The sequence below is a fragment of the Cetorhinus maximus genome, chromosome 25 (genome assembly GCF_964194155.1).
Source record: "Cetorhinus maximus chromosome 25, sCetMax3.hap1.1, whole genome shotgun sequence".
Classification (NCBI taxonomy): domain Eukaryota; kingdom Metazoa; phylum Chordata; class Chondrichthyes; order Lamniformes; family Cetorhinidae; genus Cetorhinus; species Cetorhinus maximus.
The window spans coordinates 33,296,524-33,315,837 of NC_135903.1; the positions used below are offsets into that span (position 1 = coordinate 33,296,524).

General features: G+C 42.9%; 1 protein-coding gene across 5 annotated transcripts in view; it reads right to left on the minus strand.

The window, feature by feature from the left end:
• LOC144668036 (progranulin-like) overlaps window positions 1–19,314 on the minus strand; it is an 84,253-nt gene that overhangs the window by 59,950 nt on the left and 4,989 nt on the right. Inside the window, exon 1 of one of the 5 annotated variants that reach the window (XM_078529768.1) lies at window positions 9,191–9,195. The exons of 3 other annotated variants lie outside the window; for them this stretch is intronic. The gene's annotated coding sequence lies outside the window, so the exon portion shown is untranslated. Of the gene's footprint in view, window positions 1–9,059; window positions 9,083–9,190; window positions 9,196–19,314 lie in introns of those variants that run through there. One more of the 5 variants, XM_078529766.1, reaches the window with a different exon arrangement.

Genomic DNA, 19,314 nt, shown 5'->3' on the forward strand with positions numbered 1-19,314 from the left:
GTGTGCTCGCCATTTAACTAGATCATGGCTGATCATCTACCTCAACACCATTTTCCTGCACTATCCCTATATCCGTTGATACCTTTAATATCCAGAAATCTATCAATCTCTGCCTTGAACATACTCATTGATTGAGCCTCCACAGCCCTCTGGGGTAGAGAATTCCAAAGATTCACCACCGTCTGAATGAAGAAATTCCTCCTCATCTCAGTCCTAAACAGTCTCTCTCTTATTCTGAGACTGTGTCCCCTGGTTCTAGAACACCCCCAGCCAGGGGAAAACATCCTTCCTGCATCTACCCTGTCAAGTTTTGTAAGAATTTTGTATGCAGCATCGAGATCACCTCATTCTTCTAAACTCTAGAGAATATAGGCCCAGTCTCCTCAATCTCACCTCATTAGGGCAATCCTGCCATCCCAGGGATCAGTCTGAACCTTTGTTGCACTCCCTCTATGGCAAGTATATCCTCCCCTAGGTAAGGAGACTAACATTGTACACAATACGACAGGTGCAGTCACTAAGGGTCTATACAATTGCAGGAACACTTATTTACTCAAATCCTCTTGCAATAAAGGCCAACATACCATTTGCCTTCCTAATTGCTTGCTGCACCTGCATGCTAGCTTTCAGTGATTTATGAACAAGGACATCCAGGTCCCTTTGGACATCAACACTTCCCAACCTCTCACCATTTAAGAACTACTCTGCATTTCTGTTTTTCCTACTAAAACGGTTAACTTAACATTTTTCCACATTATATTCCAACTGCTGTGTTCTTGTCCACTCACTTCACCTGTCTAAATTCACTTGAAACCTCTTTGCATCATCCTCAGAACTCACATTCCCACCTAGTTTTGTGTCATCAACAAACTTGGAAATATTTGGTCCACATATCAAAATCATCGATATAGATTGCGAATAGCTGGGGCTCCAAGCACTGATCCTCGCAGTACCCCACAAGTCAGTGCCTGCCAAGCTGAGAATGAATGACCCATTTATTCCTATTGTTTTCCGTCTGTTAACCAATTCTCATGCCAGTAAGTTACCCCAAAACCGTGTGCCCTCATTTTGCTTAGTAACTCCCTGTAAGGGATCTTGTCAAAAGTCTTCTGAAAATCCAAATACACCATATCCACTGGTTTCCCCCTTATCTATTCTGCTAGTTACATCCTCAAAAGACTCCAACAGGTTTGTCAAACATGATTCTCTTTCATAAATTCATGTTGATTTTGCTCAATCCTACCATTATTTTCTAAGTATCCTTTATAAGAGATTCTAGCATTTTCACTACTACTGATGTCAGGCTAACATGTCTGTAGTTTCCAATTTTCTCTCTCCTTCCTTTCTTAAAGAATGGAGTTATAGTTCCTACCTTCCAATCTCCAAGAACTGTTCCAGAATCTATAGAATTTTGGAAGATGATCACTAATGCATCCACTAAATCTACAGCACTTTTCAACACTCTGGGAAAGTGCAGGAGATTTATCAATTTTCAGTCCCATTAATTTCTCCAGTACTACTTTTTTACTAATACTAATTTCCTTCAGTTCCTCATTCTCACTAGTCCCTTGGTTCTCTAGTAGTCCTGGAAGGTATTTTTGCATCTTCTTCAATGAAGACACTAAGTATTTGTTTAATTCCTCTGCACTTCCTTATTCCCCATTATAAAATTCTCTCGTCTCTGCCTGTAATGGGCTCACATTCGTCTTTGCTAATCTTTTCCTTTTTACACGCCAGAGAAGTTTTTACAGTCCGTTTTTATGTTTCTTGCTAGTTTACTTTCATATTCTATTTTCTTTCTTGATCAGTTTCTTGGTCTTCCTTTGCTGAATTTCAAAATGCTCCCAATCCTCAGGTTTTACTACTTTTTTTTTTACAACTTTATGTCCAACTCCTTTGCTCTAATATAATTTTTAACTTCTCGTTAGCCATGGTTGGATCACCTTTCCTGCTAGATTTTTGTGCCTCAAAAGAATGTAAATTTGTTGTAAACTATGTATTAATTCTTTAAATGCTACTAATGCCTGTCTCTCATCACACCTTTTAATGTAATTTCCCAATCTACCACAGCCAATTTGCTCCTCATACCTTCGTAGTTACCTTTGTTCAGATTTAAGATCCTAGTTTTGGATTCAACTACATCACTTTCAAACTTGATGTAAAATTCTATCGTATTATGGGCCTTCTTCCCTAAAGGTTACTTTGCAAGATTATTACTTAACCCTTTCTCATTGCACAATACTAGATCTAAAATTGCCCATTCTCTTGTTGGTTCTCCAACATACTGTTCTAGAAACAAAAACAAAAATACCTGGAAAAACTCAGCAGATCTGACAGCATCTGCGGAGAGGAATACAGTTAACGTTTCGAGTCCATATGACTCTTCATCAGAACTGATGAACTTTTCTCGCTATTTTTGTTTTTGTTTCAGATTTCCAGCATCTGCAGTATTTTGCTTTTATCTTACTGTTCTAGAAAACCGCCTCAGACATTCCAGGAATTCGTCCTCCACAGCATTAATGATAATTAAGTTTACCCAGTCTATACGTAGATTGAACCCCCCCCACCCCCGCCACATGATTGCTGCACCTTTAATTCCCTGATTTATACCATGCCTTGCATTACTATTGTTTTGTCGCCTATAAACAACTCCTACCAATGTCTGCTGCCCTTTGCTGTTTCTTAGCTCAACCCAAATTGATTCTACATCTTGATTTTCTGATCGAAGATCCTCTTTCACTAACGTACTGATCTCATCCTTTAATAAGAGCGCTACCCTACCTCCTTTTCCTTGTTGCCTTTCCCTCCTAAATGTCAAATACCCTTGCATATTAAGTTCCCAGTCCTGGTCACCCTGCAGTTTGTCTTTGCAGTGACAATTAGATCATAGGTGTTTACTTCTATTTGTGTTGTCAATTCATCTACCTTGTTGCAAATGCTGTGTGCATTCAAATAGAGTGCCTTTAATTCGTCTTTTCATTATTTTCGCAACCTCTAGCCCTATCTGCTGGACGGGTAGGAGGCGGAGCGCACAAGAGAGCGTGACCCATAGTATAACGCCAGCATATAGTGAGGTTGCTGGCATACCAGAAGCTCCATTCACAAAGCACAGAACGCCATGTTATACTAGTTGCCCAGAACACTGAAAAGGCAGAACAAACTTGCATTTATATAGCACCATTCAGGTCCTCAGACGTACTTCAGATCCCAGTCCTGGAGTGCTATGCAGCCAATAAAGCACTGTTCAAGTGTTGACATTGTTGTAAGGTGGGGAATTGCAGCAGCCAAACTGTGCATAGTAAAGTTTCACAAAAATAAATTAGATGATCAGATAATCTGCTGGTTGAGGGATAAGTATTGGCTAGGACAGAACAGTGGAGCTGTGTACACGTGGCTGAAATTTTTTTGTACTAAGAATTATATTGGAAATTTAAAAACACTTGCAATTTAACAATTCATTTTGAGGCTGTAGTTTGCAACTTAAACCTCACGTAAATTACTTTCTATAACATCTTTATCAATCATGTGTGGGGCGGCCAACTCCAGTTGGACATAGTCCTGGAGCTTTTACCATGACCTCTCACCTCTACCTGCCAGACCTGGTCAGTGATTTTTTTTGCCACTATGATTTTCCTCCTGAGTTGCTGGCAGCAATGTCCAGGAGATTAACCTTTCATTCTTGGAGACTCCAGGCAGTTTAGCAACCCTAACCATGGTTTTAATGCAGAGAAGTTTGCTGTTTTCTTTGCAGCAAAGCGTGCATTGTTACCATGCATGCCAGATACTTATAATTTGAATGAACACAGTGTACATTGTGAAGTATTAGGTTATCACCATTATATAGAATTATAATTAATCCCTTCCTGATCCCACTGCTGTTCTGCATAGATTTTTTGTCTTCCAACTTTATTTCTCCCTAAATTTCTCTCCCACCTTAAAAAAATAGGGGCCCTAACTACAAGAAAAGCACCAATAAATCCAGTAAGGGATTCAGGAGAAACTTCTTTATCCAAAGTGTGGTTAAAAATGCGGAACTCACTACCACAAGCAGCTGAGGTAAATGGCAGAAGGGGAAGTACATGAAGGAGAAAGGAACTAAGAGTTATGCAAAAGAGATATGGAAAGGAGAATGAGGGGAAGCTCATGCCGACCAGCAACACCAGCAGAACCTAAGGTAAAAGCAAAATACTGCGGATGCTGGAAATCTAGAACAAAAACAAAAATACCTGGAAAAACTCAGCAGGTCTGACAGCATCTGCGGAGAGGGATACAATTGACGTTTCAAGTTCGTATGACCCTTCATCAGAACTAAGACATGTAGAAATGAGATGAAACATAAGCTAGTAGAAGGGGGTGGGACAGGAAAGCTTGATAGGGGGCCAGTGATTGGGGGAGGCCAAGAAGAGACTGCCAAAGATGTCATAGACAAAAGGACAAAGGGGTGTTGACGGTGGTGATATTATCTAAAAGATGTGCTAATGGGGACATTAAGGGAAGCAAGCTGGTGGCAGATGGCCCTAGTGGGGGTGCGGTGGGGGGGAAGGGATCGAAATGGGCTAAAATGTGGAGATGAAAGAATAGATCAAAATAAATTTCAAAATAGGAGGGAAGAGAAAAAAATAGTTGTAAAAAATTTTTTTTATAAATTATTGGAAAAAAGGGGATCGGAAAGGGGGTGGGGATGGAGGAGAGAGTTCATGATCTGAAATTGTTGAACTCAATATTAAGTCCGGAAGGCTGTAAAGTGCCTAGTCGGAAGATGAGATGCTGTTCCTCCAGTTTGCGTTGAGCCTCACTGGAACATTGCAGCAGGCCAAGAATGGACATGTGGGCATGAGAGCAGGGTGGTGTGTTGAAATGGCAAGCGACAGGGAGGTCTGGGTCATGCTTGCGGACAGACCGAAGGGGTTCCGCAAAGCGGTCACCCAGTCTGTGTTTGGTCTGTCCAATGTAGAGGAGACCGCATTGGGAGCAGCGAATGCAGTGGACTAAATTGAGGGAAGTGCAAGTGAAATGCTGCTTCACTTGAAAGGAGTGTTTGGGCCTTTGGCCGGTGAGGAGAGGGGAAGTAAAGGGGCAGGTGTTGCACCTTCTGCTGTTCCATGGGAAAGTGCTATGGGAGGGGGTTGAGGTGTAGGGGGTGATGGAGGAGTGGACCAGGGTGTCCTGGAGAGAATGATCCCTGCGGAAAGCCGCCGGGGGGGTGAAGGGAAGATGTGTTTGGTGGTGGCATCATGCTGGAGTTGGCAGAAATGGCGGAGGATAATCCTTTGAACGTGGAGGCTGGTGGGGTGATAAGTGAGGACAAGAATCACCTCTTCACTACCCTGCACCTCTGCTCTCTCATTTCTTTTTGATTTTTTAAACTTCCCTTCAATTGAACCCTCCCCCACAACAATTAGTTTAAAGTCCTACCTACAACTCTAGTTATATGATTTTCCAGGACACTGGTCCCAGCATGGTTCAAATGAAGCCTGCCCCAACTGAACAGTTATCTCCTGCCCCGGCACTGGTGTCAGTGCCCCCTGAATCGGAACCCATTCCTCCCACACCAATCTTTCAGCCACGCATTTACCCCTCTAATCTTATTTACCCTACGCCAATCTGCATGTGACTCAGGTAGTAATCTGGAGATTACTACCTTTGTGGTTCTGCTTTTTAATTTAGCCCTGAGCTGCTCACAGTCCCTCAGCAGAACCTCATTGCTAATCCTGCCTACGGGAACAAGCTATTTTAGATCTAGTAATGTGTAATGAGATGGGATTAATAGGAGATATCGTAGTTAAGGATTGTCTAGGGGATAGCAATCACAACATGGTAGAATTTCAAATTCAGATTGAAGGTGAGCAGCTCACGTCTCAAACCAGTGTCCTCAGCTTACATAAGGGCAATTACAGAGGTATGAAGAAAGGGTTGTCTGAAGCAGGCTGGGGAAACAGACTAAGGGGAAGGTCTGTGGATGAGCAGTGGCAGGCCTTCAAGCAGATATTTCTTAATGCTCAGCAAAAATTTATCCCAGTCAAAAAGGACTCGATGAGAAAGATGAATCACCCGTGGTTAACAAAGGTGGTCATGGAGAGTATCCAAACAAAAACTAAGACATACAAAGCGGCAAAAACTAGTGGTAGGCCAGTAGATTGGGAATTTTTTTTTAGGAACCAGCAGGGAATGACTAAAAAGCTAATAAATATGGAGAAAATTGATTATGAAAGTAAATTGGCAAGAAATATAAAAACTAACAGCAAGAGCTTCTACAGGGATATAAAAGGAAAGAGAGTAGCTAAAGTGAGCGTTGGGCCCTTGGAGGATGCGACTGGAGAATTGATAATGGGGAACAAGGAAATGACAGATAATTTAAACCGATATTTTGCATCTGTCTTCATGGTGGAGGACAGTATAAACATCCCAAAAGATATCAGATAAGCAAGGAACTAATGGGAGGAAAGATCTTGTAACAGTCTCTATCACGAGGGACAAAGTATTTGACAAACTAATGGGACTAAAGGCAAACAAGTAGCCAGGACCTGATGGCCTGCATCCAAGGGTTTTATAGGAAGTGGCTGCGCAGAGATAGTGGAGGCATTGGTTGAAATATTTCAGAACTCACTGGATTCCAGGAGGGTCCCAGCAGATTGGAAAACCGCTAATGCGATGTCCATGTTCAAGAAGGGAGGGAGACAAAAAGCAGGAAACTATAGGCCAGTCAGCTTAAAATCTGTCATTGGGGAAATGCTAGAGTCCATTGTTAAGGGAGAAATAGCAGGACATTTAGAAAGCTTAATGCAATCAGAGTCAACATGGTTTTGTGAAAGGGAAATCATGTTTGACAAATTTGCTAGAGTTCTTTGAGGATATAACAAGCAGAGTTGATAAAGAGGAACCGGTTAGATGTAGTGTATTTGGATTTCCAGAAGGCATTCGATAAGGTGCCACATAAAAGGTTAATGCACAAGAGCTCAAGGTATTGGAGGTAATGTATTAGCGTGGATTGAGAATTGGTTAACACACAGGAGACAGAGTCTAGGTTAATGGGTCTTTTTCACAGGACACCCCTTAATCCCACACTGCACCCCTTTGGGACTCCCCCAACACCCCATTGCCCCTCCAGGGTTCCAGCCACATCCCAACTACCTCCTGACAGGCCCCCCCCCCCCCAACTATTCCCCACCCCCACCAACCACCCACCCCTCCACGCACACACTAACCCTTCCCCCCCGCCCCATCCTCTCCGGCCCTACCCAGTCTGGCCTGACCCCCCCCTCCCCACCCCAGGCCAAACATGACCCAAGCCCCCCGCTACCCCAGGCCCAGCATGGCACCTCCCCACCACCCCAGGTGTGGCCCAGCCCGACCTGACCTGGCTACCCCACCAACCCCCCAGAAACGGATTAGCAATCCAACATCAATTGCCATTCCACCAGAAGCTACGGGCCATTGTTACATTTGTCTTTGTTACATCCAAATTCAACTATCCTCTTGGTACTTCCTGTCCTCCATAAACTTCAGCTCATCCGAAACTTTGCTGCATGCACCAAGTCCCATTCACCCTTCGTGCCTGTACTCACTGACCTACACCGGCTCCCCAACCGGCAATGCCTCAAATATAAAATTCTTATCCTCATTTTCAAATCATTCCATGGTCTCAACACTCTCTATCGCTGTAACCCTCTTCAGCCCCACAATTCTTCAAGATCTCTGCACGCCTCCAATTTTGTCCTCTTGCACATCCCCAATTTCCATCGCTCTACCACCAGCGGCTGTCCCCAGCTGCATAGGCCATAAGCTCTGGAATTCCTTCCTGATCCTCTCTACCTCTCCACTTCTCTCTCCTCTTTGAAATCTACCTCTTTGACTAGCCTTTTGGTCACCTGTTCTATCATCTCTCTACGTCTCACTGTCAAATTTAGTTTGATAATGCTTATGACGTACTTGGGGTGTTTTACTTTGATAAAGGTGCTATACAATTGCAAGTTGCTGTTTACTTCATTGCTGTTCACAAACTAGCTGTTAAATTGTTAATACACTTCAAAAGTACTTAATTAGTTATAAAGCGGCTCGAGGCAACCTGGAATAGTGCCATATGAATGCAAATCTTTATTTTAATCAACATTTTCAAGCCTGTTCCACTATGGACGTTATCTATATGGCAAATGGTAATGCTCCTCTTAAAATGCAATCTTATCCTACTGTCTCTAACTTGTTTTCCTAGAATTATGAGCGCATTTAAGTGGGGTTGCCATGCTAAACCATGACATTTCACTTAAAAGTTACTAGCCAAGTCCCAAAGAAGGTAAGGCAGCACCATTGATTGCATTCGCTCGCAAAGTGAAAGTTTTAACCAGCAGGATATGAGCCAGCACACAGTACAATAATGGCATTAGAAAATTGAATTGCATTGCATTAAGGTTGCTCTCAAGTGAAAATGTAATTATGAAAAAAAATTGGCCAACTGGTTATGCAAACTTTGATTGGTTAATAGTTAAACACTTGCTAAATAAAGTGAAGCAGGTATTAACAGACAAAACCAAAAAATAGGCACTTATATACAAGGGGCAATACAAAGCCACAGGCACGTGCAATTACAAACTACAGAAAGCCTTCAATGCATCAAGTCCTTTTACAAGTTAAAGCACAGGACACAGGCCTGTTGCAAAGCTGCTGTCATTGGAGCATTTGCCAAATCAGGGTCACTGGCACTTTCCCTTGCAGCTTGCTTCCTTTCTGCCCCCAATTCATTTAAGGTCAGTGTGTGCCTGAGTGCAAGGTGGCTTCAGGCTTTGTGAAAGAAATAGCTCTTAAGAACGGGGAGTTCTTTACCTAGAATACTAGAGGCAAATAAACCTATATTGGCATTGAATGCTTGCTTGGCCTCAACCTAGGGATAGGGTAGTTTTGCTGCCCTTATGCTTAGTTAAAAAACTCCTCATTCAACTAACGTGCCTTTTTAACATTCACACAAATAATTGCTTTAAAAATGACATCTGCAAAAAAATGGCTGATGCTAGTCACAAGGTGTGATTTACAGAATTCACTGCACTGCCAAAGATCAAAAAGCTAACCTCTCAAAAATCCACAATTTTTAAGTTCCACAGTTTACAATAACAGAATCTCAACTTGGTTGCTGGTCTAACTGATAAGCAGTACAGTCACAGTTCTGGATCATTAGAAATAATCACAACGGTCTCCTCACACTCTCCGAGTTTCCTACTCTTCAGATTCAGATGTTGGTTGGTTCGATTCGGGAAGATGCAAAACTGGAGAAACTCCAGCAGTCACTGCGGAAAAGCTGTGAAGAGCTGGGCTACACCCTCTGCAATTGCCTCTCGTTCAGTCGAAACTATCATGTGACTGTGAGGAAATGAGTAATCTAAGTCAGAACAATAGCAGCACTTTGTGCCTCTGCAAATTTACTGAAGAGTTTCAATAGTTAATTCTACTAACCAAAAATCCAACATGTTCATCAATCTGAATGCTAATCCAACAAAAGAAACACTCAGTTTTTGCTAGTATGAATTTGAAGTAAAATCTGATCTGACTTTACATGTAATGCTCTTTCCATACCTAGTCAAAAACAATTGCAATGTTAAACAAGATAGCTCATTCGACATTTTTTTAAAAACTGAATGCAAAACCTTAATTTAAAAACTATTTAATTCCAGTTTAAGTCTTCTTTGAAACTACTTACCTCAAAGTTTTCGACTTGAATTTTTAAATATATTCAGGGGATGTGGATCAGGCTGTCCAGCCAACATTTATTGTCCAATTATGGAACATTTCCTGTTCAGGCCCTCCCCAACAACTCTTTTTCAGCACATAGTGACTGCATTGGTGCCGTTTCACGCTCTCGTCTAGACCTGGAAAAATGGGCAGAAGTCTTCTCCCTGTTCAACGGATCCTTTCACCCGCCTCCAGTATTCTTCCTCTACCTGGACCCCTCCCTCTGGCCTCATACCTGCTCTTAATCGTTTCACTGAGAAATGTCAGTGTGACATCGGCCGTCTTAATTTCTCTGTTCATCTCACCCACTCTAACCTGTCTCCTTCTGAACTTGCTGCACTCCGTTCTCACAGGTCCAACCCTGACTTTGTTATCAATCCTGCTGACAAGGGTGCTGTTGTTGTCAGGCGTACTGACCTCTAACTTGCAGAGGCTGAGCGCCAACTCTCAGACACTTCTACCTCCCCCTGGACCATGGCCCCACCACCAAACATCAAGCCATTGTTTCTAGGACTGTTACTGACCTCATCTCCTCAGGAGATCTTCCCTCCACAGTTTCCAACCTCAGTCTCCCAATCCCAGACAGACCACTTCAGCCTCCTTCCCAAAATCCGCAAACAAGACTGTCCTGGTAGACCCATCGTGTCAGTCTGTTCCTGCCCCATGGAACTCATTTCTTCCCTGTCTCCCCCTTGTCCAGTCTCCTCCCACCTACATTCATGATTCCTCTGATGCCCTACGTCATATCAATAATTTCCAGTTTCCTTGCCCTAACCGCTTCCTCTTCACAATGGACGTGCAGTCCCTCTACACCTCCATCCCTATCAGGATGGTTTGAGGACTCTGCTTCTTCCTTGAACAGAGGCCCAAACACTCCCCAACCACTACTATTCTCCTCCGGGTGGCTGAACTTGTTCTCTCACTGAACAATTTCTCCTTTAACTTGCCTCACTTCCTCCAAAAAAACGGTGTGCCTATGAGTACCTGCAATGGGCCCCAGTTTAGCATATTTTTTTGTGGGATATGTGGGACATTCCTTGTTCCACTCCTACTCAGGCCCCCTCCCACAACTCTTTTTCGGTACATTGATGACTATCAGTGCCTCTTCATGCTCTCGTCTGGACCTGAAAAAATGTATCTATTTTCCTTCCAACTTCCACCTCTCTCACTTCACATGGTCCATCTCCAACACTTCCCTTCCTTGACCTGTCTCCATTTCTACTGATAGACTATCAATATTTATTACAAGCCCACTGACTCCCACAGCTACCTCCACGACAGCTCCTCACACCCTTCTTCCTGTAAAAATTCCATCCCATTCTCCCAGTTATTCTGCCTCTGTCACATTTGTTCTGATGATGCTACCTTCCAAAACAGCACTTCTGACACGTCTTCCTTTTTCCTTAACTGATCCGCCCACTGTGGTTGACAGGGCCCTCAATCTAGTCCGACCTAGCTCCTGCACCTCTGCCCTCACCCCTTCGCCACCGTCCCAGAACCATAATAGGTCCCCCTTGTCCTCACTTTTCACCCCACCAGCCTCCACATTCAAAGGATTATCCTCTTCCATTTCCACCAACTCCAGCATGATGCCACCACCAAACATCTTCTCCTCACACCCCGTCAGCATTTCGTAGGGACCATTCCGTCCATGACATCCTGGTCCACTCCCCCTTTACCTCCTCTTTCCTCAGCGTCCAAGGCCCCAAACACTCCTTTCAAGTGAAGCAGTGCTTCACTTGCACCTCATTCAATTTGGTCTATTGTATTTGCTGCTCTCAATACAATCTCCTCTACATTGGGGAGACTAAACGTAGACTGGGTGACCACTTTGAGGAACACCTCTCTGCCTGCAAGCATGACCCAGACCTTCCTATCGCTTGTCATTTCAACACACCACCCTGCTCTCATGCCCATTTGTCCATCCTTGGCCTGCTGCAACGTTCCAGTGAAGCCCAACGCAAACTGGAGGAACAGCGCCTCATCTTCCAATTACACACTTTACAGCCTTCTGGACTTAATATTGAGTTCAACAACTTCACACCATGAACTCTCTCCTCCATCTTTATCCCTGTTTTAATCCATTTTTAAATTTTTATTATAGTTTTATTTATTAATTATTTTTTAATCCTTTTCTTATCCTTTTTCCCCAAGCCCCAACAGGACAATCTATCTGTCATTTGTTTCCATGTTGTGCTTTCACAGAACGCTGGCCCTTGTTTTGCTATTAACACATTCTGCTATCTTACCTTTATGCCACTATCAGCACCTTCTTTAGTCTTTAACACTACCATAACACTCCCTTTGTCTTGTGTCCATGACATCTTAGTCCCAATCTCTCCTGAGCTCCCACCTATCCCTGACCTTCTATTTTGCTCCACCTGTTCCACCCCCTCTTAAACAGTATAAAATCCATCATATTTTAGGAGTGAAATCACCTCCAACTGGGAAATTTATGGAACATACTTTCAAACCCATGGACATGTTTTGACCTCTTGATTGGAACTATAAATTTCAAAAGGATAAGCTGCAGTCAGCAGTACAGGGCTGGGCAGAAGGCATTGATTCAGACATTTAGTGCAAATACAGTGAGTCGTCAAAAGGGTTTGGACATTGAGTAATGCAATCAAGAAGTCTGATTACCTGATACAGTGGCACAAAAGACATATCATCAATGCAATACACTCAAGGAATTACTCAACCATCACAGACAATAGTACTGGAAAAGGGTCATTCAAACCCTCATTACCCTTAGAGCCAGGTGATGTTACTGTGTAATCTCAAACAAGAGAATTGCTTATACAATGAGAACTGATAATATTCATATGGGTACATCTTCCATGGAAAACCCTGTATTGTTTCAACCAGCAGGAGCTGATGACATTTGTCTGGACTTTACTTAGAATCAACTAAATGGACATTGGAACAACAGGAAATATGTTTAAACATGTCGTGAATTAAATTATTATAAAAGCAGAGCAGATCTAAGCATCTGGGCTGCAGTTTGAAGAAGGGTCGAGTTTGGTCACCTTGACTCAGGCCTCCAGTCAACATCGAACAGACCAGCCGCGTTGGGGATTGTAAGTTTCAGCCAAATCGTAGTGACATTGGTCTGAAGGGTTTTTTTCTTAAAGTTTCAGGACAGGACGTGATGTTTTGCCTTTGTTTTTGTAAGTTTTAATCGAGTTGTGGTGACTTTGTGTCGGGTACTGGGAATAGGTCATTTTAAATTTTGGGTTTTGTAATTTGGGGTTGCAGTTGATTCAATAAGGCAATTGTGAAACTTGTCTCGCTGGTCATTCTGTTCAAGCCATACACTTGTGAATCTGGTATCACGAACTTGAGTGTGGGGAGGGTCTCGGAGGGAAAAGGGGATCCCTACACATTTCTACCTCTGCTTAGCTCTGAAGAAAAATCACACTCATTAACTCTGCACATCTCTCCACAGATGCTTCCAGGCCTTCTGAGCTTTTCAGCATTTCCTGTTTTCTATTTCAGGTTTCCAGCATCCACAGTATTTTACTTTTAATTTATTGTCCACCTCCCATTGCCCTAAGGTGGCAGTGGCAAGTCTTCTCTCTCAGCTGCTGCAGTCTTTGCAGTGATGATCCTGCACAATGGTGTTAGCTAGTATTTTAACCCAGTGCAAATAAAGGAAAAGAATGCTGATATGCCCCTTTCAGGATCTGGATGTCTGATTTGGAGATGATGGTGCTCTCATTACATTGCTAGACTTGGCCATCCAGTGACAGGACCAGAGGTGCTGTTTACAAATTCAAATTAAAGTCACTCAACAGACAGCTCCTCTGCTCTTATGAAAATTTGGAGGCAACTTTTAAAAGGCCAAGTTAACAGTTGACTCTCCCAATTCTGAGTATCAGTCTATGCAGCCAAATTCTCCAAAATATCTCATCAATGCTGCTCTACAAATAACAAGATGTGCAATAGAACAGGCCTTTCAGGTTAATTAGTTGAGATATCAGTCCCAATGAACTCTCACCTTCACGCAAACCGTATAGTTAAGTTGATGCAACAAGGCAACCCATTGAGACAAAACTTCCTCTCCGCAGATGCTGTCAGACCGGCTGAGTTTTTCTAGCTATTTTTATTTTTGTTTGAGACAAAATTATTTCATACATAAACTCGAGTTTATCATGTGATTACAATACTGTTAGAGGTTTAACCTCTGAATTGCCAGCATGTCTGCACACTTCCAGTTACATTCTCACGTCTTTTAGCTCAGCTATTGTTCTTGCAAGGCACCAAAATTCAATGATGGTAGCCCAGTTCCCCACAAAGCAAATCCAGCTTCATAAATCCAACATCTGGCAATTGTACAAACCCAGGCACCTTACAGGCACCCAGGCACACTCATTGCATTTCGCTTAATGGGTACACCACATGCTCTTGTAATCCCAGAAAATGGTAGAAAGCACAACAGCAAAATGCAAAATAATGCTGATACTGAAAAAAATGGTTAGACAAGCAACACATGTAAAGGGAACACCAAAAGTAGACGTTTCAGGTAAGATGGCAACTGATTTGCACTTCCTCAGACTTTGGTTTCAGCTATAGCCCTAGGTATCACATTCATTAATAGCCAGCAGTAACAAAGCCAATAAAGTGGATCACAACATATCTATTCATATATCTAGAAACTGACCATTCACAGAACAGAACAAAAACAAAAATACCTGGAAAAACTCAGCAGGTCTGACAGCACCTGTGGAGAGGGATACAGTTGACGTTTTGAGTCCGCATGACCCTTCTTCAGAACTAAGAAACATAGAAATTAGGTGAAATATAAGCTGGTAGAGGGGGGTGGGACAGGTAGAGCTCGATAGGGGGCCAGTGATAGGTGGAGGCCAAGAAGAGACTGCCAAAGATGTCATAGACAAAAGGACAAAGAGGTGTTGACGGTGGTGATATTATCTAAAGAACGTGCTAATGGGGACATTAAGGGTAGCAAGCAGGACAAGCTAGTGTCAGATGGCCCCAGTGGGGGAGTATCAAAATGGGCTAAAAGGTGGCGATGAAACAATAGATTGAAATAAATTTAAAAATAGGCCTGAACAATCCCCATCCACCACTACTCTCCTCCATCTGGCTGAACTTGTTCTCTCACTGAACAATTTCTCCTTAAACTTGTCTCACTTCCTCCATATAAAAGGTGCAGCTATGGGCACCCGCATGGTTATGCCTGTCTCTTTATGGGGTATGTGGAACATTCCTTGTTCCAGTCCTACTTAGGCCCCCTCCCACAACTCTTTCTCCGGTACATCGATGATTGCTTCGGTGTCGCTGCATGCTCTCGTCTGGATCTGGAAGAATTTATTAATTTTGCTTCCAATTTCCACCCCTCCATCATTTTCACGTGGTCCATCACTGACACTTCCCTTCCCTTCCTTGGCCTCTCTGTCTCAATTTCTAGTGATAGACTGTCCACCAGTATTCATTACAAGCCTACCGACTCCCACAGCTACCTCGACTACAGCTCCTCACACCCCACTTCCTGTAAGGACTCCATTCCGTACTCTCAGTTACTTCACCTCCGTCGCATCTGTTCTGATGATGCCACTTTCAAAAACAGTTCTTCTGACATGTCTTCCTTCTTCCTTAACCGAGGTTTTCCACCCGCGGTGGTTGACAGGGCCCTCAACTGTGTCCGGCCCATCTCCCGCGCATCCGCCCTCACACCTTCCTCTCCCTCCCAGAACCATCATAGGGTCCCCCTTGTCCTCACTTATTACCCCACCAGCCTCCGCGTTCAAAGGATCATCCTCCGCCATTTCCGCCAACTCCAGCATGATGCCACCACCAAAAACATCTTCCCTTCACCCCCACCCCGGCAGCTTTCTGCAGGGATCATTCCCTCCGGCACACCCTGGTCCACTCCTCCATCACCCCCTACACCCCCTCCTACGGCACCTTCCTATGCAACCGCAGAAGGTGCAACACCTGCCCCTTTACTTCCCCCCTCCTCACCGTCCAAGGGCCCAAACACTCCTTTCAAGTGAAGCAGCACTTCACTTGCACTTCCCTCAATTTACTCTACTACATTCGCTGCTCCCAATGCGGTCTCCTCTACATTGGAGACACCAAACGTAAAACTGGGTGACCACTTTGCGGAACCCCTTCGGTCTGTCCGCAAGCATGACCCAGACCTCCCTGTCACTAGCCATTTCAACACACCACCCTGCTCTCATGCCCAATGTCCGACCTTGGCCTGCTGCAATGTTCCAGCAAAGCTCAACGCAAACTGGAGGAACAGCACCTCATCTTCCGACTAGGCACTTTACAGCCTTCCGGACTTAATATTGAGTTCAACAATTTCAGATCATGAACTCTCTCCTCCATCCTCACCCCCTTTCAGAACCCCCTTTTTCCAATAATTTATAATTTTTTTTACAAATATATTTTTCTTTTCCCACCTATTTTAAAATTTATTCCGATCTATTGTTTCATCTCCATCTTTCAGCCCATTACAATCCCTTCCCCCCACCCCACCCCCACTAGGGCCATCTGCCACTAGCTTGTCCTGCTTGCTACCCTTAATGTCCCCATTAGCACATTCGTTAGATAATATCACCACTGTCAACACCCCTTTGTCCTTTTGTCTATGACATCTCTGGCAGTCTCTTCTTGGCCTCCACCTATCACTGGCCCCCTATCGAGCTCTACCTGTCCCACCCTCCTCTACCAGCTTATATTTCACCTCATTTCTATATTTCTTATTTCTGAAGAAGGGTCATACGGACTCGAAACGTCAACTGTATCCCTCTCCACAGGTGCTGTCAGACCTGCTGACTTTTTCCAGGTATTTTTGTCTTTGTTCTAGATTTCCAGCATCTGCAGTATTTTGCTTTTATTCACAGAACAGAACCAGTGTACAGGTGACACTCAAATGCCTTAACACACAGCAGCCAACTGAAGTTATCCCAATCAGTTTATCTACAGGACAAGCAGCACTGAGCTGCTTTAAGAATTTTTGGAGCCCTGGACAGTAAATCTTAAGGTTAATCCCCTTGCTGGGGCTTTAATCATCTGTCATAAAGCTTTATCCATTAGAAATGCATTGTGCTCAATACTTCACAGAAGTTTAATTCCAATGACAGTTGCAATTTTAAATATTCATCTATCAAGATGCTCCAAAATCCAGTTATATTAGGCAAAAACAAACAAGAAAATACTGAACTAAACAAGTAACTAAACAACATTTAAAAAGACAAAAAGGGCTGTTTCAGTAGAACTTTTGGTCAGAGAATTATGATTTAAGGCATCTTTCCCCACACTTTGTAAGATGCTGATGGATTTGATGCGAGTTTCCAGCACTTTCTGATCTGGAAATTATGGTGTAGGACAACGAAACTGAACACAACTGAAGAATCACTTCCTCACTTTTGAATTCGAGAAACAGGCCAACATTCCGTAGCTTTGTAACTACCTTTTGCTCTTGTACGCCAACTTTTAGCTATTTGTGCACATGGGCACCTAACTCCAGCACATCTCTGGTTCCGGCTCCGTTAGCAGCTTTAAGAGGGGACTTTCACATGCAAATAGTAAGATTGACAGTTAGTGACGCATTAATAGCAGAACTTGTCCCCCTTCCCAGGGGAGGTAAGGTGTCAACAGAACAGTGTGGGAACAAGTCCACAAACGATCGAGCTCGGTGGGCTGAATGGCCTTTTCTCATTCTGGACTTTTTAAATTATTTTGCTCTTTCAACAGGAATAACCTGTTTTTACTTTTCTCTCAGTGTAATTTTTGAATTTCTGATTACCGCTGCCATTTTAGTTACTGCAGGTACGACTACCAGGTCACAGCAACTGCTTCCCAGTATCACTTTTCTCCATGTGTTAACAATAGTGTCAGAAATGTCACTGCAATCTGGCTTTCATGAAAATGCTTCAAAGCGTAACTGTTTAATTTTTACCTGGGTGTGAGTATTTTGAAATTCTGGGGAGTTCTACTCTTGGATGTTGCACGTAAGCTGTAAACTGACAAAGATTTGGTTTGAAGCAGAAATTCCTGATTCTTAATTCTTTTCGTCAAGGCTTGTTACAGTCAGAGGTTGAACTGACAACGAATTGATGATTCAAACCTAATAATTTATTCGACATCAGAAACACTAAAGGATAAGATAACTGATGCGAAAGAAACCGTGCTTCAAACCAAATCTTTGCAACATGCTTGACTGAGACAAGGTAAGGTAGTACCACAGTTCACAGCTTATTTGCAACATCAAGAGCAGAATAACTCCTCAGAATTTTGACATACTTAGAAAAACACTTACACCCAAGTAAAAATTAAACAGTTCAACTGGTTATCTTACTCTACTGCCACACTCAGTATTTATGCAGTGGAGGGAGAACAGAGAAAACCATAAAAAACAGACACTATTTGCATATAACTAAATCTAAATATTTAAAAATAGGAAGATGATAGAAACCACCACCTTAAAGTTCCCCTCCAAGCCATCTACCATCCTGACTTGGAAATATATCGCCATTCCTTCACTGTCACTGGGTCAAAATCCTGGAACTCCCTCCCTAACAGCACTGTGGGTGTACCTGCATCACATGGACTGCTGCAGTTCAAGAAGGCAGCTCACCACCACTTTCTCAAGGGTATTAAGAGATGGGCAATAAATGTTGGTCTTCCAGCGCAAAGAGTTGTTCCCGACCGAGTGTTGCAGACTGGCACATTCCAAAGTCCAAGACTACGTGCTGAGGGACGCACTAAAGCTTGGGGCAGCCGCCGCAAAGGCGCAATGGGGAAAGGTCGCTGTCTAAGACCTTTCTGCTATAGTGCACCGAGGGGCTGGGAACTGTTGAGAGCCCCTCGGGCTGTACAGCTCAAAATGAATATATGCAGGGAATACTAAGTGTATTATAATTGTATTGAAGCACCTCAGTGTGCAACATGATGTATGTTGATAACTCCAATACCATTGTCTGATTGTCTGCATTGACCATATTGAAATGATTGTAATATTCATTGATTGTATTGATGCACCTTGTGATACATGTGGAAAAGTTGAATCTGATTGTACTTTTGTGATGGTGATTTTGAACTGGTTTGGAATGTTCTTCCAGATATTTTATGAATAAAGTATATTTTTTAAAAAAAAAAATAAATAAAAATAAATGCTGGTCTAACCAGCGATGCCCACATCCCATGAATGAATTTTTAAAAACTATTATATTTAACTGAAATCCTAGAGGCAACATTGCCACAAGAGCTAAAAAAAAGAATGTTACAGATTCTTCCTTTACAAGCACCATCACAAATGCCCAAACTTGATAAAATTCACCTCCCCAAAATAAATGGTAATCAAATCATGAAAATCAGCATCACATATCAGCAAAGCAATTAAAAGTGCTAAATAGCTGGGATTTATATCTAGAGATATAGAATTAAAAAATAGTGAAGTCATGAATGTTACTGGGATCTTGCTTTCAGTCAGGTCACACTTAGTGTACTGGACAATTCTAGTCTCCATACTATTAAAATGACATGGAAGCACTAGAGAAAGTGCAGAGGGGTTTACAAGAATGGTACCAGAACTGAGACATTACAGGATATCAGAAAAGTTTG